This window comes from Cottoperca gobio, chromosome 3 (assembly GCF_900634415.1).
Source record: "Cottoperca gobio chromosome 3, fCotGob3.1, whole genome shotgun sequence".
Lineage (NCBI taxonomy): Eukaryota > Metazoa > Chordata > Actinopteri > Perciformes > Bovichtidae > Cottoperca > Cottoperca gobio.
In genome coordinates, this window is record NC_041357.1 from 18452238 (window position 1) to 18480073 (window position 27836).

The 27836-nt window shown below is 39.7% G+C and overlaps 1 protein-coding gene across 6 annotated transcripts in view; it reads left to right on the forward strand.

Annotated features, from left to right (window-relative positions):
* The first annotated feature begins 4315 nt into the window (after positions 1-4315).
* Positions 4316-27836, forward strand: part of sox6 (SRY-box transcription factor 6) — a 129334-nt gene continuing 105813 nt past the window's right edge. For 5 of the 6 annotated variants that reach the window (XM_029457999.1, XM_029458006.1, XM_029458024.1 and 2 more), the window contains exons 1-2: positions 4316-4700; positions 24236-24305. The gene's annotated coding sequence lies outside the window, so the exon portion shown is untranslated. Of the gene's footprint in view, positions 4701-7021; positions 7119-24235; positions 24306-27836 lie in introns of all 6 variants that reach the window. The other variant, XM_029457991.1, reaches the window with a different exon arrangement.

Consider the following 27836-nt stretch of genomic DNA (forward strand, 5'->3'; position numbering starts at 1 on the left):
TTGAAAGGAAATATTAGATCCTGACTAAACTTTGATGAAATCCAGAGTTACAAGTAAGAGATTTGGGTCAACTAATGAGAACAGAGCGTCCCACTTTGCAAGTCCAATTGGGAGAGAGAGGTGATTTGCATGTATGCAAATAGTGTTTGAGTTAATTGCATAACTTGGAATTCGATAATGATTAAGTTGTGTTGCTTTTGTGGATGTCGGACCGTGTCCGCGGCTGTGACCGTTGGCAGAATTGTCCCCCTGATGGCACAGAAAGTTTTGTTATGTAGTGTTGTGTCGTTTCTTGTCACTGAGGATCTTCTTATATAATGTGATATAGTATAGTATAGTATAGGTTTACACTTTTTAAAGAGCACATAACAAACATTCAGGAAAAAGCTTCTACGTGAGCAAGATCAACATAACCTGTATTTATATCCAGACACTTAACACAGAGATGTCCTGTATCCATCCTTACAATGTCATGTCCCTTATTGTTCTCACTGTCATGCTGGTAAATGAGCAGAGCTGCCAAAAAATCTTCTTTTCCCGACGACACCTCTACAGCCTGTTGAGCTAAGGTCTGCTGCCAGATGAAAACTCAGCAAATGCCGTCACGTGTCCATAACGTAATGCTTGTAAACATCTTGATCATTCAAAGTGAAAAACAAAGGTCTGACTGCTCATCAGAACATTTTCTTAAGTCAGGATAGAGCTACACATGATGATTAACAATATATGAAGATGAATATATGAATTAAAGATATCCCTCAGTTTTAATAATAGATATCTTTTATGTGATTATGCACATGCACCAATACTTTGTAGGTTAGGGTTGGAGTTTAAAATAATATAATGATTGACAATTCTATGGTATTTATACACTGGCTCCAAATACTTTTACAGTGTGTTATAAAGTACTCATATGTAGAGCAGCTTTACAACAGTTTATAAATGTATTTAGAACTACTGAATACGTTACTATATACAGGATGACTACAACTATGTTAAACCTTGTTATCGAACACATATTATCTGTTCATGAATGCCTCATGAGAGGGGATATAGTTAACAAAGACATCAATAAACACTTAAATAGTTTCCTTATGTCTGCTCACAACTGCAGACAACATTTATTCATTTGTATATTCGGTGTGTAATGCTACGTAGGCGAGTGGGGTATCAAATAAAGTTTTACTGTTGAAGGGGCTATCCTATGTCGTGCCACATGTTAGGCTTAATTGGTTTAATGTCATGCTCAAAGGTGTAAAGTTTAACATTTACACCTTTTTTTTTTTAATATCGTAGATAATTGTGAATCCTCATTGAGAATACAAATCACTGTATTCCTAAGCATGAATCAGCTTCACACCTTTGGAACCTGCTCTGGCTGCACTGTAATCAAAGCAGCCCCCCCACACACACACACCCTCTCTCTATCTTCCTCACTCACTGACTGAATGGTGTTCTCTAATTAACCATGCAGAACAGGAGAAGAACACATGTTAATTTAATGTAACAAAAATGTTGATTTTCATGCACTCTCCTTTTCAAATATTTATGGGCTAGACTTGAATTTCAGATGCATCAAAGACTCACAGGGTATGCAAATGTATCTGCCTTACCCCCCAACAAGTTGGACTGTCTTTTTGCTCTTCATGCACTCTACCAACTGAGCTGTAAAGAGGAAGCCATTACAGACACCTCTGTAGTCTATATTTGTGTTTTGAGAACTACCCTGCACCCATATCTTATCATGCTTCACTGTCTGGTGATAAAGACCACAATGAGAACATAACATCAGTCATGTCCTCCCTGTCTTTTTCCATAAATTGTTTTTCCTAATGCAAATAAAATTTTCAAAGCAGCAACAATGCCGTCCAAATGATTTCATTGTTAAAATGCATTCTTTACAATAAATCTGTGTCATGGTGTACCTCGTCTAAACATCTACACATCAGTTCAGGCGGCATTAAGTTTACCTGACAATAGGCTGAACGTTGAGGCACAGATCCTCTGATTTGGTCCATAATACAGTCATCTGATTTGTGCAGGCTGGAGGTGTTTCCCACAGTGACCAAAAGGTGGCGTATGAGACACGCGAAACATACATTTCAGTCCCGGGAAGTCCGCTCCTGAGGAGACTACACACAGACCAGATATCACATCATGCGTGGATCTGAAAAATAGAGTTGTGTTGGATTGTTGGACGATTGTTTCTAATATCAACATTGTAAGATGTGTCACTGTGTTTGAAACACACAATCCATTAGATTCCTATAGTTTGTCATTTTTGAGAGTCAGGAGGCGCTCAAAGTGTCCGCAGAACTACAGAAAAAAAGTTTCAGGAAGGTAAGTCTTTCTTTTCTCTCATCAAGCTAATTTTAGCAAATTGCACTCACACACACACACACACACACACACACACACACACACACACACACACACACACACACTACACCAAAAAAAACTTTAATTAATGAATTGAACACATTGAACATTGTGATGCTTCTTTATGGAGATGCAGTGCGTTTTACTTCATCTTGAACAACAACAAAAAAGAGTGAAACTGTAGGCACACGAGAGTCTGAGCTGATACGATATTGTGGATGAGTTGTATAGCCAATCCCCCCCACACGCACACCCCCCCCCCCCCCCCTCTCTCTCTCTGTCACTCTCTCCCTCTCTCTTTCTTTGCTTCTCCTCCCTCTTGCAGCTCTATGTGACTCTGCAGTTAACAATCAGAATTTCCTCCTGCTGTCTCCTCTCTTTGTAAGTAACTTTCTTATTTCTATTATGTGATCCATGATAGTCTGCTGTTAAGACACTTTAGGCATGTTGAATAGCGGAGTCATAGTGGGTGAGTGCTGTAATGTATGTTGGGGTTTTTTTTTGTGGCTTTCACAAAAGGCTGCTGCTGATTTTTACATTACAACTTTTTCCGTCAGTTGTCTCGCTCTTGTCTTTCTATTGTGACTCTGTTCGGATTTCTGCACGTCCCTGTTGTAATTTATTTTGTGTGTTTGACATCTGCGGGCCTCCTCCAAAGCTCAGCTGATAATTTCAAACACATGTTCATTCAATACAGAGAAGTGTCTCGTTGTAAAAGCTTCTGTTTTGGCGAGTGATCCCACGGTCAGCCGCTGGACCTTTGCTTTAATTTCAGATGTCAAACGACATGTCCCAGGTCTGTTTTAAAACATCATACAGGATTTATTTAAATGAATGTAACGGTCTAACATTAAGGTATTGGTGCAACACACTGGTTATCTTAATTATATATACTGTGTTAAAAAAAATCATTTTGGGATTTTATACAAAAATCAAGAAATAAAAAAATCATTTTATTAAAGTTAAAAGTTAAATGTGAGTATGGAAAAAAACATTTTCTGTCGTGCCATTGCACACATTACACATTTCTTTTTAAACAATTACAGACTTGTACATTTTTATTTCTAAAATCGGTCAATTAATCTAAATTGTATAACTCTCAAAATTGACCATGTCATGAGGATGCTTTTATTTTTTTATGAATGTAATAATTGATTTATCTAATGATAATCAGGCGGCGTGAAAATAAATCTGAAAGGCTCTGCATGACGAGAGGAATGTATATGTTGGACGTACTATTTATAGGATGATCTGTCAAAAGAATTATTTAAAATTCTAGAAAAGCAGAAGTGCCTAATGTGACTTCCAGTCCATGAAATGTGCAAATATCTGAAGAGAAGCTGGAGACCTCTGTAGTGTGTAAATCAAAATGTCTTGTTCCATATGGTCGTTTAAAAAGTGGAAAGAGCAAGATTATGTAGCTATATCTTAGGTGCTGATTTCATGTATGCAAATAAATGCTTCTGTATCACATAAGTCTAAACTCGTCCCTGATCTCCTCTTACAGGGATTCTCTCATCTGCTCTCATTATCTCATGACAGCTGAACCTATTTTCATCTAAAGAAACGGTGATTTTGAAACACTTTCATTGAAGTTGGAGAGTTCAGTACGTTAGTTGTCCTCTAACAAATTACATTTAAAATGTGTCACTGTGTCACGAAAAGGAAAAGTGTAGGATCTCTAAAAGGGGAAAAAGTCATCCTTAACTTTGAAGTCGCTGTAAGTGATGTTCATCTAAGTAAGCTTATTAAACTGACTAAACTGCGGGCAGTCACAACCATCCTCCCTGTCTCCACATTTATTTCGCCACAAATCTCTCTCTCTCTCTCTCTCTCTCTCTCTCTCTCTCTCTCTCTCTCTCTCTCTCTCTCTCTCTCTCTCTCTCTCTCTCTCTCTCGCATCTCTTGTCTGGAAGGAGGAGGGGGGAGTCCTGCCTCTTTGCCTTCCTCAGATCAATGCCCTGGCCACTCACTTTCTGATGTTGCACGACGGGAAATGCTTTGAATACTTGCGACATGGCTGCGCGCATTGATTGCCAAGATTGACAGCAGCTCTACCCATCGTCTTCTCTTGTCTGAGTGAGAGAGAGAGAGGGAGATAAAGAACAGATAGGCGAACAACAAAAGGTACTTGTAGTTTTGGACAGCTGAACTTCACAGAGAGTAGACGGGATCCCCTCATATGGCCCCGTGTGAGCAGACTTAAGTTTTCACTCAACAGATAGCTCAGTGATAATTTTCTACAAAGTGTAGCCTTTAGTCTAGTGTTTACGCACGGGAAAGGACGCATACAGAACTTCTCCACGGCTCAGATCATCAAGGTAAACAACACGTTTGCTGTACTTTTCAACATGCTCTATGTTGTACTGATATTTTCACCTTGTGTTTTATTTCGGATTCCTTAAAGTCGAGCGCGCTGTCAGTGAACTGCTCCGGCACACTGCGCGCATTTCGCTTTAAAACAATTTCAAGAAAGTTATTTATGTGTTATGCTTACACGGGTTCGCACATTTTCCCTCGTGGAGAATGACTGTCAAACTTTCATTATTGCGATTATTTGATGCGTCGCCTTCACCAAAACAAGCGGAGCACACGCGAGACGAGAGTGGCACGGTGCTGGCTCTGAGGCGCTCGGGTTCCCCTCAGAATCAGTGAATCTGCGTTAAATTCAACTTATAACTTAATCAGAACTCAACTCTGAGACAACCTGAACCATCTTTGAAGGTTTCAAATCACGTTTATTTTTCTTTGTTTATTTCAGCGGCGTGAAGCCGTGCGAGCGGATACAAGGCTGTTCAGTGTGAACTGCAGCGTTACAACCGACCGGACTGCTGTCACCGATAACATTTTCACTAAAACGTCACGCACAAGTGGCGAATCTTACTTAATTGTTCAATATGTAAATGTTTAAAGCGCTTTTACTGTTTGTGTTTACATGTCCCGTAACTTTCTTCTGCTGGTGGCAGTTTCACTTCTGTCCACAAAGCGGTACTATTCATTGACAATGACGTGCGCCCTGGTAGGTTTCCTCTCTGCCTGTGAGGTGGACAAGTTTATTTGAAGCTTTCGCTCATGTGTCATTATACCTTTATACATTCCGGGGCTCTTTGCCCCCCAAACTGCTTCTCACCCGTAGATTTGTGTTTGATTTGTTTCAGTTTGTGGCCCCCGTGTATAGCCTGGGAATTTGTTCTTCTTTAACTTTCTCGGGAGGTCAGGGGAATTGACCTCTAAAGAATGCATAAGCCATAAATTAAATTCAACAATCGCACGGCTTGTCCATTTAGAGAAGATGTACTTGAACAGACAGTTTTCCATTTAAGCCGAAGTCTGTGAAGCTCGGCGTTCCCGGACTGACAGACAGAGGTTCTCTTGTGAAAAGTGCAAATGTGCTTAAAAGCATAACGAGTTTTTTGTTTTCCTATATTTAGACATATATTAGACATTAAGACAATTCCGAAAATTAATCATCTGGCCTTCAAATTGAATAATTATAGTCTAGATATTTTTAAAGCACAATATAAACTTTGGTCTTTTTATTGTTGTTGTTTTATTTGTATTAATTGTCCACTAGGAAATATTCATGTTGTACAAACTTAATAAATATATTTTTTGGGTTCATCATAAATGTAAGATTAAAAGGTAAATATCAGTGATTTGCTGATATTGACAGCGTGGAGATGATCCCTCATATTAAGATGTTGACCAAAATGCGCACAAAAACGAGCCTATTAAAGCGGCTGCGGGAGTTCTGATAACATTAAATAAGAAGAGCTTCAGCTATGAAAACACTTACAAACTTAAATAGAATTGTGCAGTTGTGTCTTTCTTCCATTTATTAAACACTGAGCAGGTGGGCTTTATTTTTTGACCACACAGATAACACACCTGTGGCTAATTAATGATAATGTTCTCTCCTTAAAACTGCTTAAAACAAAAACACATTCTCGGGTAATTCTTCGCGGTGTCGCAGTAAAGTTTTTTTTACCCTTGTGCTATTTTGTTTTGAACAGTTGCTCGTTCTGTAGCTGTGAACGCAGGTTTCCTCATAAGGTAAGACGGTTCCGGAGACCAAATGCGAGTCTAAATGGCACATTTATAATTAGACTGCCCATTCAGCACATTGTCCTGATTGCTATACAGGGACACTCGGCTCTCTCTCTATAAGAGTTTGTCTCTGACGGCTTGTGCAGCTCAGCGTGTCGCTCACTAAAAGAGCGAGAGGGGAAAAAGTGAAAAGCGGCATTAGAGCCCTTTGATGCCACACAACCGCACTTGGCTCTTATTTAACATATCTCACTTATTTCTTTTGCGCAGAGAAACTACCGTCATCTTAATTATTCACCTTCTTCCTTTCTACACTTGTTTGCAGTTGTTACACACAACTTAAATGTGCCTTTTAATAATTGTGGAAATATTAAGTGTCATTATAATTTTGGCAATAGGATTCCTTCAAATAATTCCTGCTGGTTAATTAATGTTGCACGCGACATTTTGCAGTAATTGTCACTGATTTAAAACATTAATCAAAAACTAAAGACTGGCAATTTGTTAGTACGTGATACTTAACAGAACTGCGGGGCAATAATATATTTATCATATTTCATATTGACTCGCCTTGCACATTTTCTGTATTTTCAAGGACTAATCTTCGGGTGGATCTTGAGCTTTTTGCAAGACTGAGAAAGGCAGCATTACCAACCTGGACTCAGCATAAGATATAGACTCGCTGACGCTGAGTAAGTTCAAAGATTTTTAGGACTTTCATTTTAGCATGAAGGGAGAAGCCACCTGGCTCACTTGTCTAAACACATCCTGCACTCTGTCCAAGTCCAATGTCTCCCATGTTGCAAGAGCAACATTGCTGCTGAGATTAATTTTTTTCCATCATCATACATTGCATTAGAGCCTTTAAAAAAAATTATTGAGCGGAAGAGAAATGTTGTGGATGAGCCCATTTTAAAATGTGTTTAGAACGAGTGCCACAAACTAAATTGACTGGAAGCTTGACTTTTAACTGTCCTCATCATCTAAAGGTAGGATTTGTTTAAACTAAGCTCTTGTGCCAGCAATTAGTGGGATCAAAGAAAAGACAGGAGAGAAGGAGGAAGGGAGAGAGAGAGAGAGAGAGAGAGAGAGAGAGAGAGAGAGAGAGAGAGAGAGAGAGAGAGAGAGAGAGAGAGAGAGAGAGAGGAGGGGAAAGAAAGAAAGATTCATAAAGAAATGCTCTTTAAGTGATCTTGTTTTATTTGTTTCTATATCTCACCTTGTATATGTGCACATTGAGTATTGATTATGCTTTTGACTGATGCTATTTACACAGATAGTGAATCTGATCATTTGGAATTAACAGCAGATGTTTTCCACTGGGAATTTTATTACAACTGGGACTCTACTCAAACGTAAAAAAAAGTCCCTTCATCAGTGTTGAGCTCGCAGATCTATACTAGTAATTGTAAAGGGTTTCTTCATGTCACTGCTAAAAATCAAATATGATTTCTGTTAACGCCACACAGTGATGTGAAATGAAAGTGCTGGTTTCTGTAGATTTCATTCCAACAGGTTTGACGCTGCCAAACACAATTCTTTGAAATTACAACCAATTCCAACTCTCGATAAGATGATTTCACAGACATAATTCTGCAATGGGGTTATAAATAATAGTGATATGTTGTCAGTTGCAGATAGAGCAATGTCACAAACAATATTAATAATATGTGTAATACTGTACGTAGATTATTCCATACAAAGTTCTGAAGAGGCTGCATCAGTCTCTCCGGACCTAGATATTTTAAATTCTTCTGGTAACTGTCATTATTGTGTGTGTATGTGTGTGAGTGTGTGTGTGTGTGTGCCTCTGTACGCCTTGGCATGTTTGCATGCATGAGTGATTGATACGTTCCCCCTTCTTAGATATTTTGCAAGAGTATGTCTTCACTCTTTACACGGATAAACACTACTGTTGATTTTGATTTGAGACGTCAAATATCCAAGAAGCCACTCTGTCTCTTCTGACCAGATTTAGACATAACTGAGGCCTTACACATCGGGTTATCTCTCCATATATACTGTATCTTACAGAAAGACAGCTATTTTGTTCCAAGTGACAGGATGCTGCTGGGATGCGGGCAGTGCGAGCGAAGCTATAGCAGAGGGGGTGGGGGTGCACAGGTACGAGCCTCCCTCTCTACGTGGTAGTGGAGGTAGCGGCTGAGACCTGATGATAAACAAGATGAGAGGAGGTAAACAACAGCAGGCCTGGTAAAGGTAGAGGAGGGGGGCAGCAGGAGGGTGGAGGACTGCAGGAGATAATAAATGTGGCAGCACATGTTGTGACATCTGTCTTTCTAAGTGTTATCTAATTTGCTGTAGAATATTTCAACAATGATCAAAACTGATGGGAACATGCTATAGCATGTTTTTTGGGGGTAATTTGTCCCCTTCAACAAGAAGTTTCTGTCAAGTTAGTGACATGTCACTTCTGTCATGATGCTTAATTTCCCGTCACGCGACACTGTGATTAGGTGTTGCATAGTATTATGTGTAATGAATGTGTGCATGCCTCCCTCCTTACACCAAAGTGCATTTGGTGCATAGTTCATTTTGTCAGTTTGCACCATTGTCACATCCCGTAGAGGAGAAATAGTGAGGAAATCAGCCGTCAACTGAGTCATCAAGAGCAGACAGTGGGTCATTGCCTCCACGAAGTCACCGTCTTACATTAAAAGCTGTGAGGAAGTGGAGCCAGACAGATCATTTACAGATCATTGTGTATTACACCAAGGTAATACACAAGCGTTTTCCTTTAAATCATCTCAAACATTTACAATTTCATCCAGGTTCCTCTAATGTCAAAGATTAACCTTGAGTACATGGTATTTATTTATTCAGAAACAAATGGCACGTATGTGCACCAGCACTTACTAACCATCGACACGGGCATGGGGCAGTTTTTTCTGCTCTATTAGATCTCTGTGTCCCTCTGGCTGCTGTAAGTGAACCGTATTGCTGACATTAAAGGATTACAGATAAAAAAAAATCTAAAAATGTGTATTTTCACAGGAACTGCATAATTGCACAAGTAACCTAAGTGGACCATTTTGATCTGTATCATTCACTCTCCCACCAAAAATGTTTTTCTCAAAATAATTGGACATTTTCTTTTAGTCCATAGCATAGTTGTGCATAATTAACTTTGACTTCAAAATGCAACAGTCTAGGCTATGGTAAGTAGCCTCTGTTGATTTTTTAAAATCACACATTAATATGTAGAATTAATTGGTGGGGCCTTGGTGGGCGCGCACTTCTGACACAGGTCTGGGACTGTAATCAGGTGGAGGAATTAGTCGGGCTCATTGTTTTTTATGAATCAAATGAAGATTTGTACAGTGGCTGTGTGAAGATGGTTGCCTTTATTTCCATATCAAAGAGGCACACAGTGCAGTCGGGCAGTAATTAAAATGTGGTGGATTTTAGAGTCCCTGCACATTTACACACACACACACACACACACACACACACACACACACACACACACACACACACACACACACACACACACACACACACACACACACACACACACACACACACTTTCCCTCTCCCTCACACAGGCATGGGGACACAAGCAAGAGTACACATGCACACACGTCCACAAACACGCTCACACACATGCAGCATATGGACCAAGGCTGAAAACTGTCAGGTTGTGTGAAAAGAGTGCAGGTGGTTGAAACTGAATTTTAAACAAACAATCATGTCGGGCCATGTTCTTTTTGCACACATTTGGGTACATAATCCAAAGCCAGTTTCTTTTTCTTTTTTTGTGGCAACCATTTTGTTAGCTACAGTTTGAGAGAGCCGTGTATTAATAATTTTCTTTTTCACTTTGACTCAGTAACAGCTTTCACTGACTGCCGTCACACTAACCTTCAAGTCACAGAGAAAGAATGCTTATTTAACAATCTATCAACTTTTCTTGGATAGATAGACATAAAGACTACATAAAATGTTTGAGTGACCTTGCTGCTGAATGCTGGGATTATAAAAAAAAGAAAGAAAGAGGAAGCTGTGATCTTTTGCCCCGAGTGAGTTCTGTCCTAGTAGAATTGGAGAAGCTCTGAAGACCTGAGATTGTGTCTTGTGAGTGAACAAGGGAAAAGAGATTAGTGTAATGTGGGCTTTTGTGCTGCTCTGACACAAAAGCGTCACAACAAGCCTTTTCCTTGTGATCCCCCATTGTGCTTGGATCAAGTCCTCCCATGGGCAAGCCACTGCCTTGGAGGAAGTATTAAAGGACTCTATGAAAATATCACTTGAGCCAACACGGGCAGCTGTGACGCTGACAATTTGTGTAAAATAATGTGAAAAAAAGGCCTTAAAAACCTCATCCTCTCTTAAGGGAGATGTAGCGCAATTATGGCTGGAGCCCATATCGTATTTGGATTTCCTAATTGTTATGAATAACCCCGTTGAAGGCAGTAGTTATTTTTGTATCCATGTTACACAGGTCTCCAGTGTCTTTAACAACAGAGGGATTAGACATTATCCAGTTGGTGGAGGTTGACAGCCAGCTTGATCTGACAATGAGATGTGAAATATGCTCCATATAGTTGTGACTCAGCCAGCCATTCTGTTTTCTTTACTCTGCGGGAGCCGTTTTGTGGAATCACAACTGTTTTCAGATCAGATTGGCTCTTACATAGTGTGTATGAATGCTTGTGTCCATCCACACTCTTGAGAGATATGTGATTTGAACACATGATACCGTACGGTGTCGTCTTTAGAATGCACTGAAGTGGCATGGCCATGATGAGCTATTTTGCTATAACATGGCACCCCAAATTCAGATTAAGACCTTAACATTAACCTGTTAATACATTGTTAAAGACAGACCTCAAAACAAAAACATACTTTTTCTTTTCTGTTGCTGAAGCTCTCTAGATAGTGTGTGTCAGCCCTCTTGGATGGAAACAAATACTGATCAAGCACTTGCATCATGGAGCAGCTACTGTGACATCTAAAACAGGCGAGAAGGTTGTGGAAAAGAAAGGACGTATTGGGCCAGAAATCAGATTCTCCAACGGTTTTTCCTGTGGAAAATGCCAATGTTTGATGCCAAAAAAAAATCAAAGTGACAAAGACGGAGGGTGGGGGAATAGATGGAAAGGGTCTTGCGGCTAAAGTTTTGATGAAGTTAACCATAGCATCTCTTCTTGCCTAGATCTTTTGTTTCCTCTCTAAATAATTTCTTGTTACACTGACTTGGATGTGTTTCAAGGCTTTACCCTTAATGTGCATTATGAGAAAATGACTTCAGCAGACCCGACCCTCTCTCTCTCTCTCTCTCTCTCTCTCTCTCTCTCTCTCTCTCTCTCTCTCTCTCTCTCTCTCTCTCGACCCTGTTGGTGAAAAAATGGGTTAAGATCAGATTTTCTGAAACTAGATTCTGCACAAATCATGATGTTAGTGTTCATGTTGACTCAGACCCTTTATGTGTAAGTAGTACGATCAAAGTGACCTGCATATAGTGAATCTTTTACAGGGGAAATCTTGTATTTTCAAGGTGGTTGAGAAAACATATTGCACTTATTGGGTGGAAATATACGCAGTGGTGGCCTCAAAGCAGAGGCTTTTCCCCTTTCATTTGTTTCCAAATGGCACATTTTCCTTCTCTCACCAGTGTGGGCACATGGTGAATGCTGGAGCAATTGTATCCATCACTCTGCTTAATTGTACCATAATATAACCATGACCACAACAGAGCTTGGAAAATATGGACTTTCAGCTTAAACCAAATTCGAATTAACATCATCTGCTTGTTCTTTGAGGGTCCTTGAATTAACACACACGCTTTAGAGAAAACTGTTGAAGACAGTGGAAACATTTTGCAGTCTGTAACTGCACCTAAGAAACTCCTGGTTGGCTCAACAGCAGCTACAGTGAGGAAAATCCAGAAAGCCCGACATCGGAGCTCAAAGAATAAAGCAAAAGAAAGTACCGTCCATGATAATCACTTTCTTGAATGGGACTAAAAAAGAGAAATCTGCTGAAATGATAGAGAAAGCCTGTGGTTTGGCCCATGCAGTAAATTTCCCATGAGCCTCTTTGACAATCTGAGGGGATAGTCACTCTGGCACACGCCACCCGCCCACATACAACACACACACACACATACACAGTACTGTTTCTGCCAGGCAGTACGGGTGTAGAAACTTCTGGGAGGGGAGGATGATTGACAGGAGGTGGGTGAGGACCTAACGGAGGAACAGTAACTCTCGTTCTTTTTTCCACTCGACAGGACAGTTTGTAAAATTTACAAAAAACTTTGCTGAGGAAGGCAGAATGACATTGTGGAACAAGTATTAAAGAACCAAAGATGTTTAGATTGAATGTTTAGATAGATTGATCTTTTGCTTTTGCTGGGATATTATACGACCACAATTAATGACCCTGCAGACTGCATACAAATATATACAAATGACCTCAAAAACCTCCCTCCTACAATTATGTTCATATGCAGCTAATTTGCAACAGCAATTTACGTTCACTGTCAAAGCTTGTTCGCAAAGTTACGTTCTCATACCGCAGTGTAAAGTCACAGGGTGGAGGCCATGCACATGACTGGGGTTTTGCGTCCCATCACAGTTGACTTTTTGAATATTTACCATGCTCATGATGTTTCTGCCAACCTTAACGAAGTGTTTTAGTTTCCCAACCTTAACCATAATGTACTTACCATGACCACAGTGTTTTCCTAATTCTAACCACCTGCGTTGAATTGCCTAAATATAACCATAAATGTAATTATGCTTTAGTTGCAAGGATTGGATATTGTAGAGAAAACAAATGAGGATCCTCGACAGTAAACTCTTTGCAGCAACGTTCAATGTAAAAGTTTTATTAAATAGAAAACTGAAAAACATCCTAAAGAGATGGAAGGCATTTTTTTAATAGAAAATTCAATCTGACGGCTTTACATTTCCTTAAAAAACAATTGCAAATGATACAAATATGAACAGAAGCTGTAGAAGACACTGCGACTTCACCGTCACAGTCAGATGCTTGCTCGAACATGCAGCAGGGCTACGGTTGCATTTGTTTTTTTTGTGTTCGCAAGGCGAACGGCTTTATGTCCTTGGTTTAGGGGTGGGGTTGAGGGTAAACTGGGGAGGTACAATGTTCCTCCTCACCCTGAGCAAAGCTAAATTTATTGGTTACCATCTGCAGGGTGGAGGAGTTTGGGTTGTGGCCAGGCCAAAGAAAGGCTTCTAATTAAACAGTCATCATTATCAACTTGTGGTCAGTGATCATCATCCCCAACACTGGTTCTCCAAGATGAACATGGAATCATTGAGGCTTTCCCTGAAGCCCATGCTGGACTGAATTAGAATAGAAGAAGAAACAGAGGAGAAAAGTGCTAGCAAGATTTTTTTTTCTTTTCTTGGCAGAACAGGCAGCATGAGGCCCTGTGCCATATCCACTCAGGTTTAAACAATTACCCGACATCAGAGAACGCAGTAGAGCCTCAGCGCTGGCACAACCGTCATGCTTTTGACTGCTGTACTTCAGGCCATGGTTTCAGACATGGCCAAGTGTCACATGTAAGCGGAGCTTTCGATAATTTCAATTAGTGTAAGAGGGTGTGCCTGCAGTATCTGTATCACTGCTGCTGGATGAGCTTTCCTTTGAGGTTGACAGCCCCCTTAATATAGTATTTCTTGGTTTGATGTGTGTGAGTGACACAGAGACGCTCCAAGAGGATGGCAAAATGGTTTATTAGGACCTAATTAGAGCCCTGTGATTAAAGGGGAAGTGACTGTGATTAGGAGACCTGCAGATGATGTGGAAACATGGATGAATATTCAGAGGAGAAACAGCACAGTATGTATTAGCCTCTGTGTGTTTTGTGTGTGTGTGTATGCCTTTTGTAAAATATGTGAGCACTACAGAGTCCAGGCTGCCTCGGAGCAGTCGTGTTATGATATCATCTTTACAGCAGATCTACAGCAGAGGAGCTTTACAACTTAAGCTATTAGGCAGAAAATGCACAAAATAAATATGCGACTACAACCCTACAGCTGATGTTTTTGTGAATATATGTGCACTTGCTTCATGGAGGAATGCAGAAATGTGATGAACAGCTCTTGTACCCCAAACATCATTTAAAATAAATAAATAAAGAGGACCTCAGATTTTTATTTTTTTTAATGGTTACTGTCCGGCACGTAAGAGTAACGCTGCAGACTTTCACAGCCAATTGAACATGAAACCATGAGGAATGTTCGGCAAGCCAGGTCTACTTTGGGAGGCTTAGGTCAGAGTGAAGAATCACACATTCTTGTGAACTTCAGAGTACGTGCTGTTTAATCAAAGAGATAAATGGTCTTATTATTATTAGTGTTCATCAATGGAAAGATTAGCATTAGACTTTCTTTCTTTTCGCCTCGCAAAATTCTAACTTTTTCAGATATGTGATAGCCACTGCCATTAGAAATCATTTATGGGAGTGTTCTGAGGGCAGGAGATTGTCAGCAGGGCCTTGCGATTTTACAATTTCACAACTGACTTCCTCCTTAAAATGACACAGGCTTACCTGCCTATTACTCCCTTTGATTTCTATAGTACAGGCTTCTGCGCTCTGAGAGGTATTCATAATAAGCTTAAACTCCTCTGGCTTCATTGCTAAAGGGTGCTTATCTCTTAGCTATTCAAGAGAAAGAAGGGTAATATTTTTTCCAATTTCAACATTTTACTGTTCGACCAGACTGCCCAAAACCACGTTTAAGGGGCTGTTGTGGAGAGCAGGCATGCGCACACATGGATATATGGACACATACATGCACAAATGGACTGACACAAGCACATGTACACACACACACACACACACACACACACACACACACACACACACACACACACACACACACACACACACACACACACACACACACACAATCTTTCTGTCCGTGGCAGTTCTTTGAAAATAATGTTTTTGGCATTTAACATTTTTAAATGGTACAGCTGTGAATTTCTTTTGCTGGATGGAAGTCACATATTTCAGCACATTTATTTATATGTTTTATTCAGTTTACATTTTAACTCTCATTTCCAAAGGTTGTGGGAACCAATCTGCTAGTTTTATTTAAAAGTCTACTGGGCTCGTTCAATTAAAATTGACGTCTGTTATATTCAGAGAAAAAGGAATCCTGAAAAGTGTTTTTATTTTATTACATAGATCATACTTACCTTGCAGCACTTATCACATGTTTGGACACGCAATTTAATCTATTTACATTTTCATTTTGTCCCAATGGAATGTTCAAAGCATACTCAGCTTCAAAATGTATACTCATATGTAATGTTAGATATACTTGAAAACTAGTTTGCGGTGAGCGGTAGTGGCCATGGAGGGCCTTCTCTCTTTTGCTTGGAGCAATGTCAGTTTTTCTTGTAGAATAATGAGAAGCATGTGCTCGACAAGTGAAGAAAACACAGTTCATGTGACCCACCTGTTGTGTTTTCAGCAGTTAACACCAACCTCATGTTACTATTGTCTGGACAGCAATGCAACAGCCTCTTCCTCCTGCTCTTCTACTGCGTTCTCTTCTTCCTTATTGTTTTTCGAGGCTCCGCAAAGACACCTGATGGTACTTGGCCTTACACTAGCATGGAAGGCAACTTAATATTTGAAGGGAAAATCTAAACCGTAATGACTACCAGCATTTAAATACACATAATCTGTAGGTGCAAAGTGTTTGTTTGAACTACATCTTTCCCCAGCAGTTAACCATGTGCAGTTAACGGCTCCCCGGCCCTCTGCCTGTAGCCTCAGCCTGCTGAGTTTTTCAGTTTTACCGTTGCTTGTGCCATGCTGTAATGGGCTCCCAGGACATGATGGGAATATAATAACTGCTTGACGATGTTTTCCTTACCCCCCTCATTCTCCACTAAATGTAAAATGTGCCCAGAAACATGGCATATATGGCACAGGTTGTGATGTCAGTTGTTATTGCTGGATATGAGAACCAGTAAATTTTGGATTATTTTCCACAATCTGCTGTGCAGAGTGCATTATGTCACAAAGGCCACATTGTAGCTAGTTGGGTGTAGAGCAGTGTTGTCTCTCTCTCTTTTTCTTTCCCTTGTTCTGCATTGCTCAGCCACCTTCTGTGCCTCCAGTCCAGACTGCAGCCTTATTTTATGCCCATTTTCTTTCCTTTGGCTGTAATCAATGAACAATGGGCCTATGATTCTTTACATGATGGGGAAAAAATCATGCATTAAAAAGTGACTAATGGCCAAGAATGTTATCCAGATTTAAGTTCCCCTCAGCTTAAATTATTTGCAAAATTGCTATGGATATCTTAGTGAGATTATAATATTAAGGCTAGATTTTTAAATTATGGGGTGTTCATACATTTGCACCGATAGAGTAAGTTGGATCCATGAAACTTGAATTTAAATTATGAGACAAATTAAGTGACGATGGATACATTTTCATTCCTTTGCCGTACATTTGGGACTCCTGCTTTTGTTCAACGCAGTATGAAATGGAAGAGCTTCCTGTTTTTCCGCTAATTAAATTTGCCACTAACATATGCTGGCAGAAACCTCTTACCTTGTTTGACTTATTTATTGCCTGACTCTAGAGGTAATTTGACCTTTCATTTGAAAGGCTCTTTTTTAATCTAGAAAGGGAGTGTTAAACTCAATTATACCAGTGATCAGTTGCTCAAACACTACATTTGTTTCCTTTGGGGGACAAGCCAAGTAGAGCCCAGCTCCTCGTCCCTTACTCCTAGCCCTTCCACCCCAACCGGGTAACAAGAGGGGAGACGTAAATTAGGATGAGAGAGAAATGGGGATGGCGGGTGGGAGGGAGACTTGAGAGGGAGAGAGAGAGAGAGAGAGAGAGAGAGAGAGAGAGAGAGAGAGAGAGAGAGAGAGAGAGGGAAAGATAGAGAGAGAGAGAGAGGGAGAGAGAGAGAGAGAGAGAGAAAAGTGCCTTACAGTTCCTGCCATGTCACTGGAGATTTGTGTCCTCCTTTTAAATCATTTCCCTCTTAAGAAGATTAAGAAGGCAGAAATATTCTCAAACTGATCATTTTCCCTCCCCCTAAATGGACTCATTTGCAATTGCAAACGCTGCTATTAATTGTGGGTTTAAAAAAAAAGAAAGACAAATGACCTCTGCAACTGTAAATAAAAAGAATAAACAGAGGTTATAATGTTAATTGTTAAAATGTCTGAACGGAGTCCAGTGGAGCCAGACTTACACCATGGCCACATATGCTACAGTACAGGCTTTTAATTTAATTTCTATGACCTTTAAATCTTAGTCAAGATTTGTGTCAATTTTTCCAAAGTAAATGGAGTTGTGTGTCTACTCCCGTCATTAATTTGGTTCAGTATATCCCACCAGAGAAGAAAGACAACAAATTGGATCACTTTTTTAGCAGGATGCAGAGCAATGTGCAGTGAAATGATGTTATACTGTAGAGTACAGTGTTGGGTTATATAAATGGAAGATAAAGAGTGATTTTCCAACATCAAGTATTAATGTTCAGCTGTAGTACTCACTTTTTTTCTGAGAACACTGCAGCCCGTTTAAGACTTTCTTTACTCTGCTACATGCTACAAAGGTTTTGCACGTGGCCTTAGTTAAAGTTGTATTAGCTGCATTGTGCTGAGCTTGCCGCTAAAACAATTATTTGACAACTTAAGTCTTCCTCTGCAAATCGTAAAAATGTGCAACAGTAATAAAAGTAATTGGTGGAAACGGCCACTATCAAATATTGCGTCTCTGCTTCTCCTCGAACAAGGAAAACACTGAATAATTTGCGGACACCAATGCCTTGTTGTAACCTGATCATTTATGGATCAGTCGTTTCCTTTCTGGTTTAATTCACCATGTGATTGATTTTCAGTGCAGTACTGTTGGAAAATATCCACACTAAACCGTGCCTGAAATAGGGAATCATTTGAATACAGATGCTTACGGCTTAGGCCTTGTCACTGGAAACCACTCGGAGCCAGGAGACAATTGCAGGTTGATTATGTTGCTTCTGACAGAAGTTGCAAGTCCTTTGTGCAAGGCAGGGATATTTGCATCTAAATGCTTATTGTAGACATCTAAACAGCATAAAGACTGATTGTAAATGCCAGCTGTTGGGCTGTACTCGGGAATAAAAAAAAAGAATTTCAATAAGGAAAATTGGGATGGAAATGAGGAAATTATTTTCAAACAGTGGAGCTGAAATCAATAAGTAGGAGATGGCGGCGTTTATTGTGCTTGTTGTATTTGTCATCTTTATTGAGCGTGTTTGTACAATCACATATGAATCTATTTACAGTTAGTTACTGTATTTTGTATTTTAACTAGTGAATTATGTCTTATTCTTTAGTTACTGCTGCAAGCTGTTGGATTTTCTACATGTAACTACATGCAGTGCAGGTGTTAGAGATGGGTAAAAGTTGTAGGAATTAGCTGGTGGTTCATTTATCAGATTGGTAATATGATATATTTGACATATGTCCTTTTGATATTTGATGTTGTGTTTACAGGTATTTTAGATTTTTTTAACATGACTTTCCAACCTTTGTAATATACTGTATGTGTATGTGTGTGAATGCATGTGTTTGCATGTGCGCTCTGTGTGCAAGTGCAGTCATACAGTATATGTGGCTGTACATGTGTGTGTCTGCCTGGTGCCCAAAGCAGAGTGATGCCCCTGCTGATTCTGCTCCTCTAGCTCTTTGTCCTCCAGCACTCAGTATGTCTCCCTCCTCAGGAGACTGGCAGGCTTCTCTAGTGTGGCACCACAAAGGCCCAGCCTCCTTTGAGGTGTTAAAAACTTCCATTTATGCATCTCCCTGGACAAAAAAACACCAAGCACATTTGAGTCCAGTAGCAACACAAGGCAGACATTGTGGCCACGCTTCTCTAGCACTCATTTCACAGATTCTAAAACCAGTATGTGGTGAACAGGATTTGAGAGGCTAAAGTGCCCCGTGAGGGCCAGGCGATAAGAGGGGAGAAACGCCACCACGCAGTAAACTAGAAGATGGGTCCAGGAAAATAAACACATTACCTGGGAGAGAGGGAGAGACTTGTTTTCATACCCCTCTGCCCCTAACATACACAAATACACAAACCCCACACTGAATAAGAAAGACACTAAGAGAGAAAAAAAAGGAAATATGTGTGTCTTGGAAGTTAAGAAAAGAGGTCTCATCAGTGTGCAAAAGACAAGCCTATTCTGTGTTCTCTGTCTTTACAGTCTTTGGAGTAAAGAATGTGTGAGAGGGAATCAAAGAGAATTGATAGGTTGCACGCCCGCCTGTTAGGAGCACTGGGGACTGAGTGCCGTCCACCGTGGATGAAAACATTCTATTTGCTGGTCGTTTCTCTCACTTCACCCTGCCTCAACCCAGTTGCTCAGTAAATAGACTTTTATTCTTGTTATTTGACGCAGAGGAAATGATGATAATGTATTTGCAGAGCAGCAGATCAAAAGCCTTGTTCAGCCAGAGAACTGCATCTGTATCAGGCTTCTGCTTGTAACAAACTGTGTAAAATAGCTGCCGATTTCTTTCCTGCTTTATCTGACACTATTGCACTTCAGCTCTGTCAAAATACCGGTCACTATTTTTCTCCCAACAAAGATATTTTAACTGGAGTGACGCTCTGGTAGTGACTCCTGACACGTTAGTGCTAGACATTTTGTGAGTGTCTAGTCCCATGTAGTTCAGCGCCAGGACAGGATCAGCCAGAGACAGAAAAAAGGCAGTTTGAGAGAGACAGAGGGTAAAGATAAAAAGAGGAGAGAAGAGAGATTTTCTAAGGCTGTGACAGTTAATGGTGTGCTGGAGCATGAAACAGCTGTTTGCACGTGATTGACCTGTTTCCAACACCAAATAACTCAATGATATGGTGGATCTGTTGAAGAAATACAGCTTGTCTTTCTAATAACGCCACACTGGACTTCTTTTTTTTTTGTCCATGGCTGTCAGTAGTTTATCTCACCAGTAGGAAATGATTAAATCTATGAGCTAACATCAACTTCACGAACGATGTGTGCCAAAGTGTCCGCAGTCTACCTGAACACTAGCTGTTTCCTGACCAGTAATGTCCTCTATTCCCGGCCATGGTGATTACTCATTGCATGGAAGCTGTCGTTTCATATTTCACAGATGATGCTACTGCAGAGAGGATTGACTTTATGGAACTGGATATTTACCAGACAATCACATGTGCTCAATTACTATACCAGAATGTTCTGCGCTTCACCCCCTCACCCTCCACACTGCACCCCCCCCCCCCCCCCTCCAGCTCCTCATCCTCCCATTTCCCTATTTCTCCTGGGACCACTGTTATAGCCTCACCTCATTGCATCCCAAACTCCCCCATGCAGTCCCCGGCCTAACTGACTGTGTGGCTGCTGCTTCTGCAGAGATAACCAAACACCATCCAGGTATGGGAGCAGCCTGCTGATGGCATAGATTACCTCTATTGTCAAAATAACTAACTCGGCAGAATTCCTACTTTAGCGTGTTTGGACGCAGGGGAGAGTGAGGATTTGGAATGGAGGATTGGGAGGATATATATTTTTTAACATGTTGCAGATCTGGATGAATTCTAAACAGAAGTTGAAGTACAAGTTTTGGCTTGCCTCATGCATATCCACACAAAACGACATGTAGGCAGCAGGCACGTAAACATACATGCAATTTAAACACGTCCCATGTTTAGTAGTTTGGATACAATATAGAGTTAAATTAGATTAAACATAAAACCTGTATTTTTGGTCGGGACAGCTATGTAGTGGTTGGTCTCCCCTGTGCTGTATACAGTTGTGGTGATGTTGTCTATTAATACTGAGCCACTGTCACATGATGGTGGAAAAAAACAACTCTTTGTTATGGTCAGAGAAAATTAAATCAACCCTAGCCCACACCGTCGATACACATATGTTTGGAATGCATTGAAGGTTCAGCTGATTTGGAAGTGAATCTTACTGAGCTGCGATTGTAAAACTGCTTTCCTTCACGTACTGTACAGGAGGCTTTATCTCAAATATAAATCCCAGTAGTTTGTTTGATGTGTGATATAAAGATAGAGAACATTTATACATTGGAGGTTTAAGTACAAGTGAATGGGTTAACCTTGTACCCACTGTATCATTGCAAAGATGAAGAAATAACATTTCGTGTTGTGCCCAGAAAAATTGCGTGTGTGTGTGTGTGTGTGTGTGTGTGTGTGTGTGTGTGTGTGTGTGTGTGTGTGTGTGTGTGTGTGTGTGTGTGTGCGTGTGTGTGTATGGTGTGTGTCTGAACTATACAAAATTTTGGGACAAATTCAGTGTGGATCAGGGACAGCTTATCCAGTTTTGTTCCACTGCATCATCAAGCACGAGTAAAATGGTTTCTGTCTTTACTAAGTTTAGGGACTGTTGGGTAGGTACTGAAAGGGTTCACTTAGATCTGTGTGTGTGTGTGTGTGTGTGTGTGTGTGTGTGTGTGTGTGTGTGTGTGTGTGTGTGTGTGTGTGTTTGTACTCCCTAACAAATTTTAGCACTAGAAATTATGCTATAATTTTCGACTCTGCTTCGCTGCATATGAAAGCTGTTGTGGCGACTTGAGTGTGTGCACATGATTGGAATTTCATGTATTTCTTTCGTGTGTGTGTGTGTGTGTGTGTGTGTGTGTGTGTGTGTGTGTGTGTGTGTGTGTGTGTGTCTGTGTGTGTGTGTTTGTTTGGTAGCTATGACCAGCCAAAGCTAGAGAAAAGGCCACTCTTTGACAGAAATGCCACAGGTGGCTGTGAGGTCTCTGTCTCTGCTCCTTTGATGTCAGCTCCATCAGTCTGTTTAGATTTTTATATCTGAGAGCTAAAGTTCCAGTATTTCTTGTGTATTATAACAGAAAAATGCTCTTTGTGACTGTTCACTTGTGGTCTAATGGAGCAAAATGTACTTTTCCTCTCACCCTCACAGTATCTGTCTCCAACCAAAACAATAATAATATAATAAATCGTTTTAATTGTGTTGACAATTTGTTTAAAATGTGGTGAGTCCCAGATCCTCTAATTAGGAATGAGAATTGCCTGTTTTATGTTTCTTGCCTGTAGGTCTAATTCACAGCAGGAAAAATACAGCTACATGCAGCCACAATAGGCCGGTTGACACTGACTCTTGTTACACCACAGGGATAACCACATTTGGTTCATTATAATATCATGTGGGTTCTCTCATTATTTGCAATTATAAATTCCTTCTTTTTTTTTATTCCTCAGACAAATAATTAACTTAAATAACCAATGAATAAGGAATACATTTCCCCATGTATTATTTAACTCATTGTTCCCAATTACCATCAGATTAATGATTTGTTAATTTCTACTCTCTGTAATTGTAAGAGCTCTCATTTATTTAGGCACAACAGGAATTAAGTCTATAGTCAGATGTTTGACAAAGACTGGTTTAATGAATTACCATTCATGTAATATGTGGTTAATTCACCAGGCAGGGATTGTTGTGCAGACTGAATAGCTACTAATACAAGTTAATCGTGTGTATGTACGTGTGTTAGTGAGTACAGGAGTGGGTGGTTGCAGCTGGAGCATAGTTCAGTGAAATAATGTGTGTTTAGCGGCATTTGAGAGGCAGGAGTAGACTTTAAACTCGGAGGTGCTATTCATGTAATAGCTTTCCATTCAGCCAGGGTCACCTGGGTCCCCTCTCCCCCATTGTCACCTCCAGCCTCAAGGCTACCACAGACAAATCCTGTCTGCAACTCTTGCCTTTATCTGGCTCTTTCTGTTAGCCCTCCAGCCTCCCACGTAGCATACACTGTGCTGTGCTCTGACAACAATGTAGTAGTTGGTACAACCAAAGTAGTTGGTACATTTATCTTGTGGATGGTGGTTTGTTGGCCCCGGCGATGGGAGACTAAGGTGCTGTAGCGCAAATTAGTGACAGATCAGTTAAGCGTGACCTTAAAAAACCCTTGGCCTTGTTTAATTGGCAGTGCTGAGGCGGACTAATTGTATAAATCAGTTGGTAATGAGATCTTGGCTTATTGTGAAAAACAAAATAATGTGAGAAAATGAACATGAATGAGCTCAACAGCATTTTCGCCCCTCGAGCGATGATGGTCTGATGAGTCAGTGGTTATGTCTCTATTGTCATTACTGCTGTTGGAATTTGGTGCCTAAAAGTGTATGCACTTTACACTGTACTGGAGTTTCTTGGTTCTTTGTACGTTCGCTAACAACGCTCTTAAGTTGCAGCACTTCAACAGACATGCTGAAACTAGCCGAGCATGGCCCCTTAATAAATCATTAGCAGGCAGTGCTTGATGAAAGAAAGCTAAATTAAGTAAAACAACCGTTTTATATGAAAGCTGTTTATTAGTGGAATCCGCCAACTGGAAGACAGATTAATGAGGTAGCAGAGAAGTAGATTTTAAACATTGTCTAGGACGGATTCCCATTGGTGACAGCTGTGAGGACTGGAGGTCAGACACTAACAAAGCTGTTTTACATTAGCTCAGCTGTGGAGACTCTGACCCTCAGCCAACAGTCACTATGGCCTCAATGCTCTTCCTCTTGTTCTCTCTCTATTTGTTCTGATGTAGGTAAACACAGCTATCTGAGACCCTTGTTGATATTAACCATGTTCCAAATTCACTTCCAATTTAAAGTCATTAATAATCATATTTAAATGTTGTTGTTTTTTTGTGGAATTTTATTCAAATACAAGATATTTATACAGTAATAATTAAAATGTAATTATGTTGCATACAAGGACACACCTAAAAATAGCCTTTTTTCTGCTTTTTGCTTACATTTCAGGTTTTTACATGAATTCAAAATCATCCTACTAGTGATCGCTGGAAGCTGGGGATTGAGTCTTTCAGTTTTTGTAAGTATCAATTTGCCTCTTCAGCTGTTTCTGTCTTGTTTCTAAATGTCTCTTACACCCCCACTGTCATTCACCCACACTGAACACCTGCATCAAATGAGGTGGACAATTGGATAGGCACACAATGTATGCTCAATTAGACACTTATATAGGCACAAAGTTTCTGACAGACAATCTTTTAAACATTAGATCCTTATCCTTAATACTTATTTTTCTTGCTTTAATATTATGTTGTGGTCACGAGGGATTCTTTTTTTTTTTTGGTCTCATTATGAAAAGCTAATGCAACAGCTTTTACTTAATACTAGATAATCCTATAATAATTTGCATACTCATTGTCTAGGTACTTTAGGGAAGCATATTCATCCTTTTCCACTACAACAGTATCAGACCTATGTTTAAGTCACAGAGCAAGCTTTGTACAACTCTGGTTGACCAAGATACAGCATGTCGGTTAAAAAGGGCTTTAAGTGAAAGAATTCCAGAGAAATACAGTAAAACAGTTGCTATGAAACGCTACATTTTGCTTTAAAAAAAAGAAGCAGAATAAGGAATACTACAGTCCTCTCTGCATCTATAAAAATATTACTTAAACAATCTTTGCTCAGCTGCTGCTCGTGCAGGTTTTCTAATAAAAATGTATCTTAGATATTAAACAAATAAAGGTGAGGAACTTCATTGATATTATTCTTTTCTTCCAAATGTCAGTTGGAGATATCATGGGAGTCATATTAATGTGGTTGAGGAGCTCTTCAATAACAGCTGGAAAATGTCTCTGAATTCAAAGTTCATGGCCATTTACCATTGTTTAATCATGCCATTTGACACCACGGGCTGTCTTCTTCCGCTCACATGAACATGCACCTGTCTACCAGCGAGCCATCTCTCCTGCTGCACGTTAGTTTTGTTGAGTGTGTTCGGAATGGCTTGAACTCTTAAAATGATCGTACTATGACAGTCAGATGAACATAAATAGGGAATCTAATTAATCAGACAAAGTTATTAAAAAACACTGTGTATACATTACTGCACACATTGTTGACAGAGATGTAATAAAAACCGATAGTGGTGACAATAACACACTTCTTAGCTGAAATACAGTAGATGTACCACATTGGGTGTATGCCAGTTTTTGTTTGGAACATATACACATTTAATTTCAAATAACAATACATCTGTGATTACTAATATTAGCTAACTGAATAAACTACTGGTGTGAGTAGGTGTCATACACCTGATCATTTACCTTATCAACCTGCTTTCCTTTTGAAACTTTCTGGGTAATTTGAGATACCCGATACCAGATGTTATGTTTTATAATTATACAACATAAATCAAAATCAAATCAAATCATAAGCTAGCTAGCTTTACTAACAGACAATTTAATACAAATATTTAAAAGTAAAGATCCCAGTTGAGTTATCAGCAGAAACTACCTACATTAGGAGCCCTAGAAGGTTAACATACTCATGCAGCAAGAAACAAAGCAACATCTGGAGCGGCTACTCGATAAGCTATATGCTTGTTTAAAAATAAATAAACGCAAATTGAAATGACATAAAAGGATATAAATAATTCACTTTTGTTAGTTGCCAGCTATGCGTACTGCCCCCTGCTGGTCCCGCTAAAAAGGCTTGACCAGCAGGGGTAGCTAATAAATTGTTCCCTGAAGTGTTAATAATACAGATTTGATACTAAAGTTTTAATGGTTATGTTGTTAAGTACCGCATGAAGCCGTAATGGGCCAGCATTCATTGCCATCCTGTTCTTCTGAGACATTAAGTTGGATCCTTTATACAGTCTGAAATGTTGATCCTTTGACCTACAGGTTTAATTAAGCTCAAAACATGACAGGAAGTAATTAAGTTTGTTTCTGGAGCGCTTATACAACAAGTTTAATTACACGCCTGAAATCTCATTCTAAAACACCTGAGGACGTGTTAGACCATTTGAAGAGCCCACACAGTCTTTGTTAGTATGTGCCATTTATCTAATAAGCAACAGTCTCACAGTCTCACAGCTCTCAGCCCACTATTGATGGCACCACTCAAGGGGAGGATGTGGGGGAGCCATGATGTCAGAAATTAAATAAACAGCACTTCACCATAAACTGAAAATGAACAACCTTTGAATGGTTATCCGTCATCTATTATTTATCAAATGGGCCTCTTCAGCCCACTGACAGTGCAGTGATTATGGTCAATATGTTGCTGAACAGAGACCGCTTTACAAAGACCGCCTAACAAAGATTTGAATTTCATCAGTCTCGATTACTTCAGAGGATCCCAGTGCACATTTGAAAAACTAATTGTTGCACATGTCATTACCTGGCAAGAATGTGGAAAACCCGCCTGAACTTTATTCATCTTCCTAAACTCTGCATTCAATTAATAGCTTATATTACTCATGAATGACCGCATTTTGAAGTGCTTAAATTAAAATATGCTTTTAGTGTTGCAAATTTGATTAGGTGGGTTGTTTGTCCGCGCTCTCTTTACAGTTGGTGATTAAGTATGGCCTATATTTAATCACGTAAAAGGGAGCTAACCTCTGAGTTTATTATTATTATTATTATTATTATTATTATTATTATTATTATTATTATTATTATTATTATTATTATTATTATTATTATTATTATATTGATAGGACTTTTTTTAATTCTCAGAAGAATAAAAACCTAATATGGACTTGGCAGTTCTCAAGGTATGTTCCCTTGTACTGTAGGACAGAGTTTCACCTAGTAGTTATATACGGCAGAAAACAGGACCAAAGAACATGCCATTAATCTTCTTGCTACCCCAGCTGTGGAAAGTAATGCATAACTAAAAGTCCGGTAAAATGAATTAATGATTTCAACCATGAACTTTTCTCCCAAAACGCCATGAATCGTCTCCAACTGATAATGCACCACGACCCTGGAGTGTGAAATCCCTGTTGCGTTGAGAGTAGCCAGTTAATTGATTCGCAAATTATTTAAAGTTTGTGGTGCCCAGGGGAGTGCTAGACTCTAATGACGGCCCATTTTGAAAGAGTTGAAAAACTCTTCCCAGGCAAGCTGGTATTAAATTGTAACAGTACGCTTACAAGTCTAATCTGAGCCCCAAGAAGAGAGATGGCTTCCAGTATTGTGTTGTTAGAATAGGTGAGCTGTACATCCTAAATAAGATTTCATTAGATTGTTCTTTGTTTTTTCTTTTGTGGTGCTTTTATCCTCCCCGGAAAGCATACAATATGGAGGATAATCTATTATTAAAATGGATACATAGGTAAATACACAGCCATAAACTTTCTGTTAACAATGAATGGAGTTTGACTGATTTAGACACGAGGAAATGTTGTTACTCTGTTACCTACAAATCTCAAACAGGTTGATAGTGGCATGTGTGGTATTTAAAAGAAAAGCTGAATATTTAAGTCAGAAATCAGAACAAAGAACAAAAACACTAGTTCAGAATGTTTTGTTGAGGTAAGACGGAGATCAAGCAATGGCCGGTCATTCTGTGCAGAATAGGCTCATCTGGTAGCATA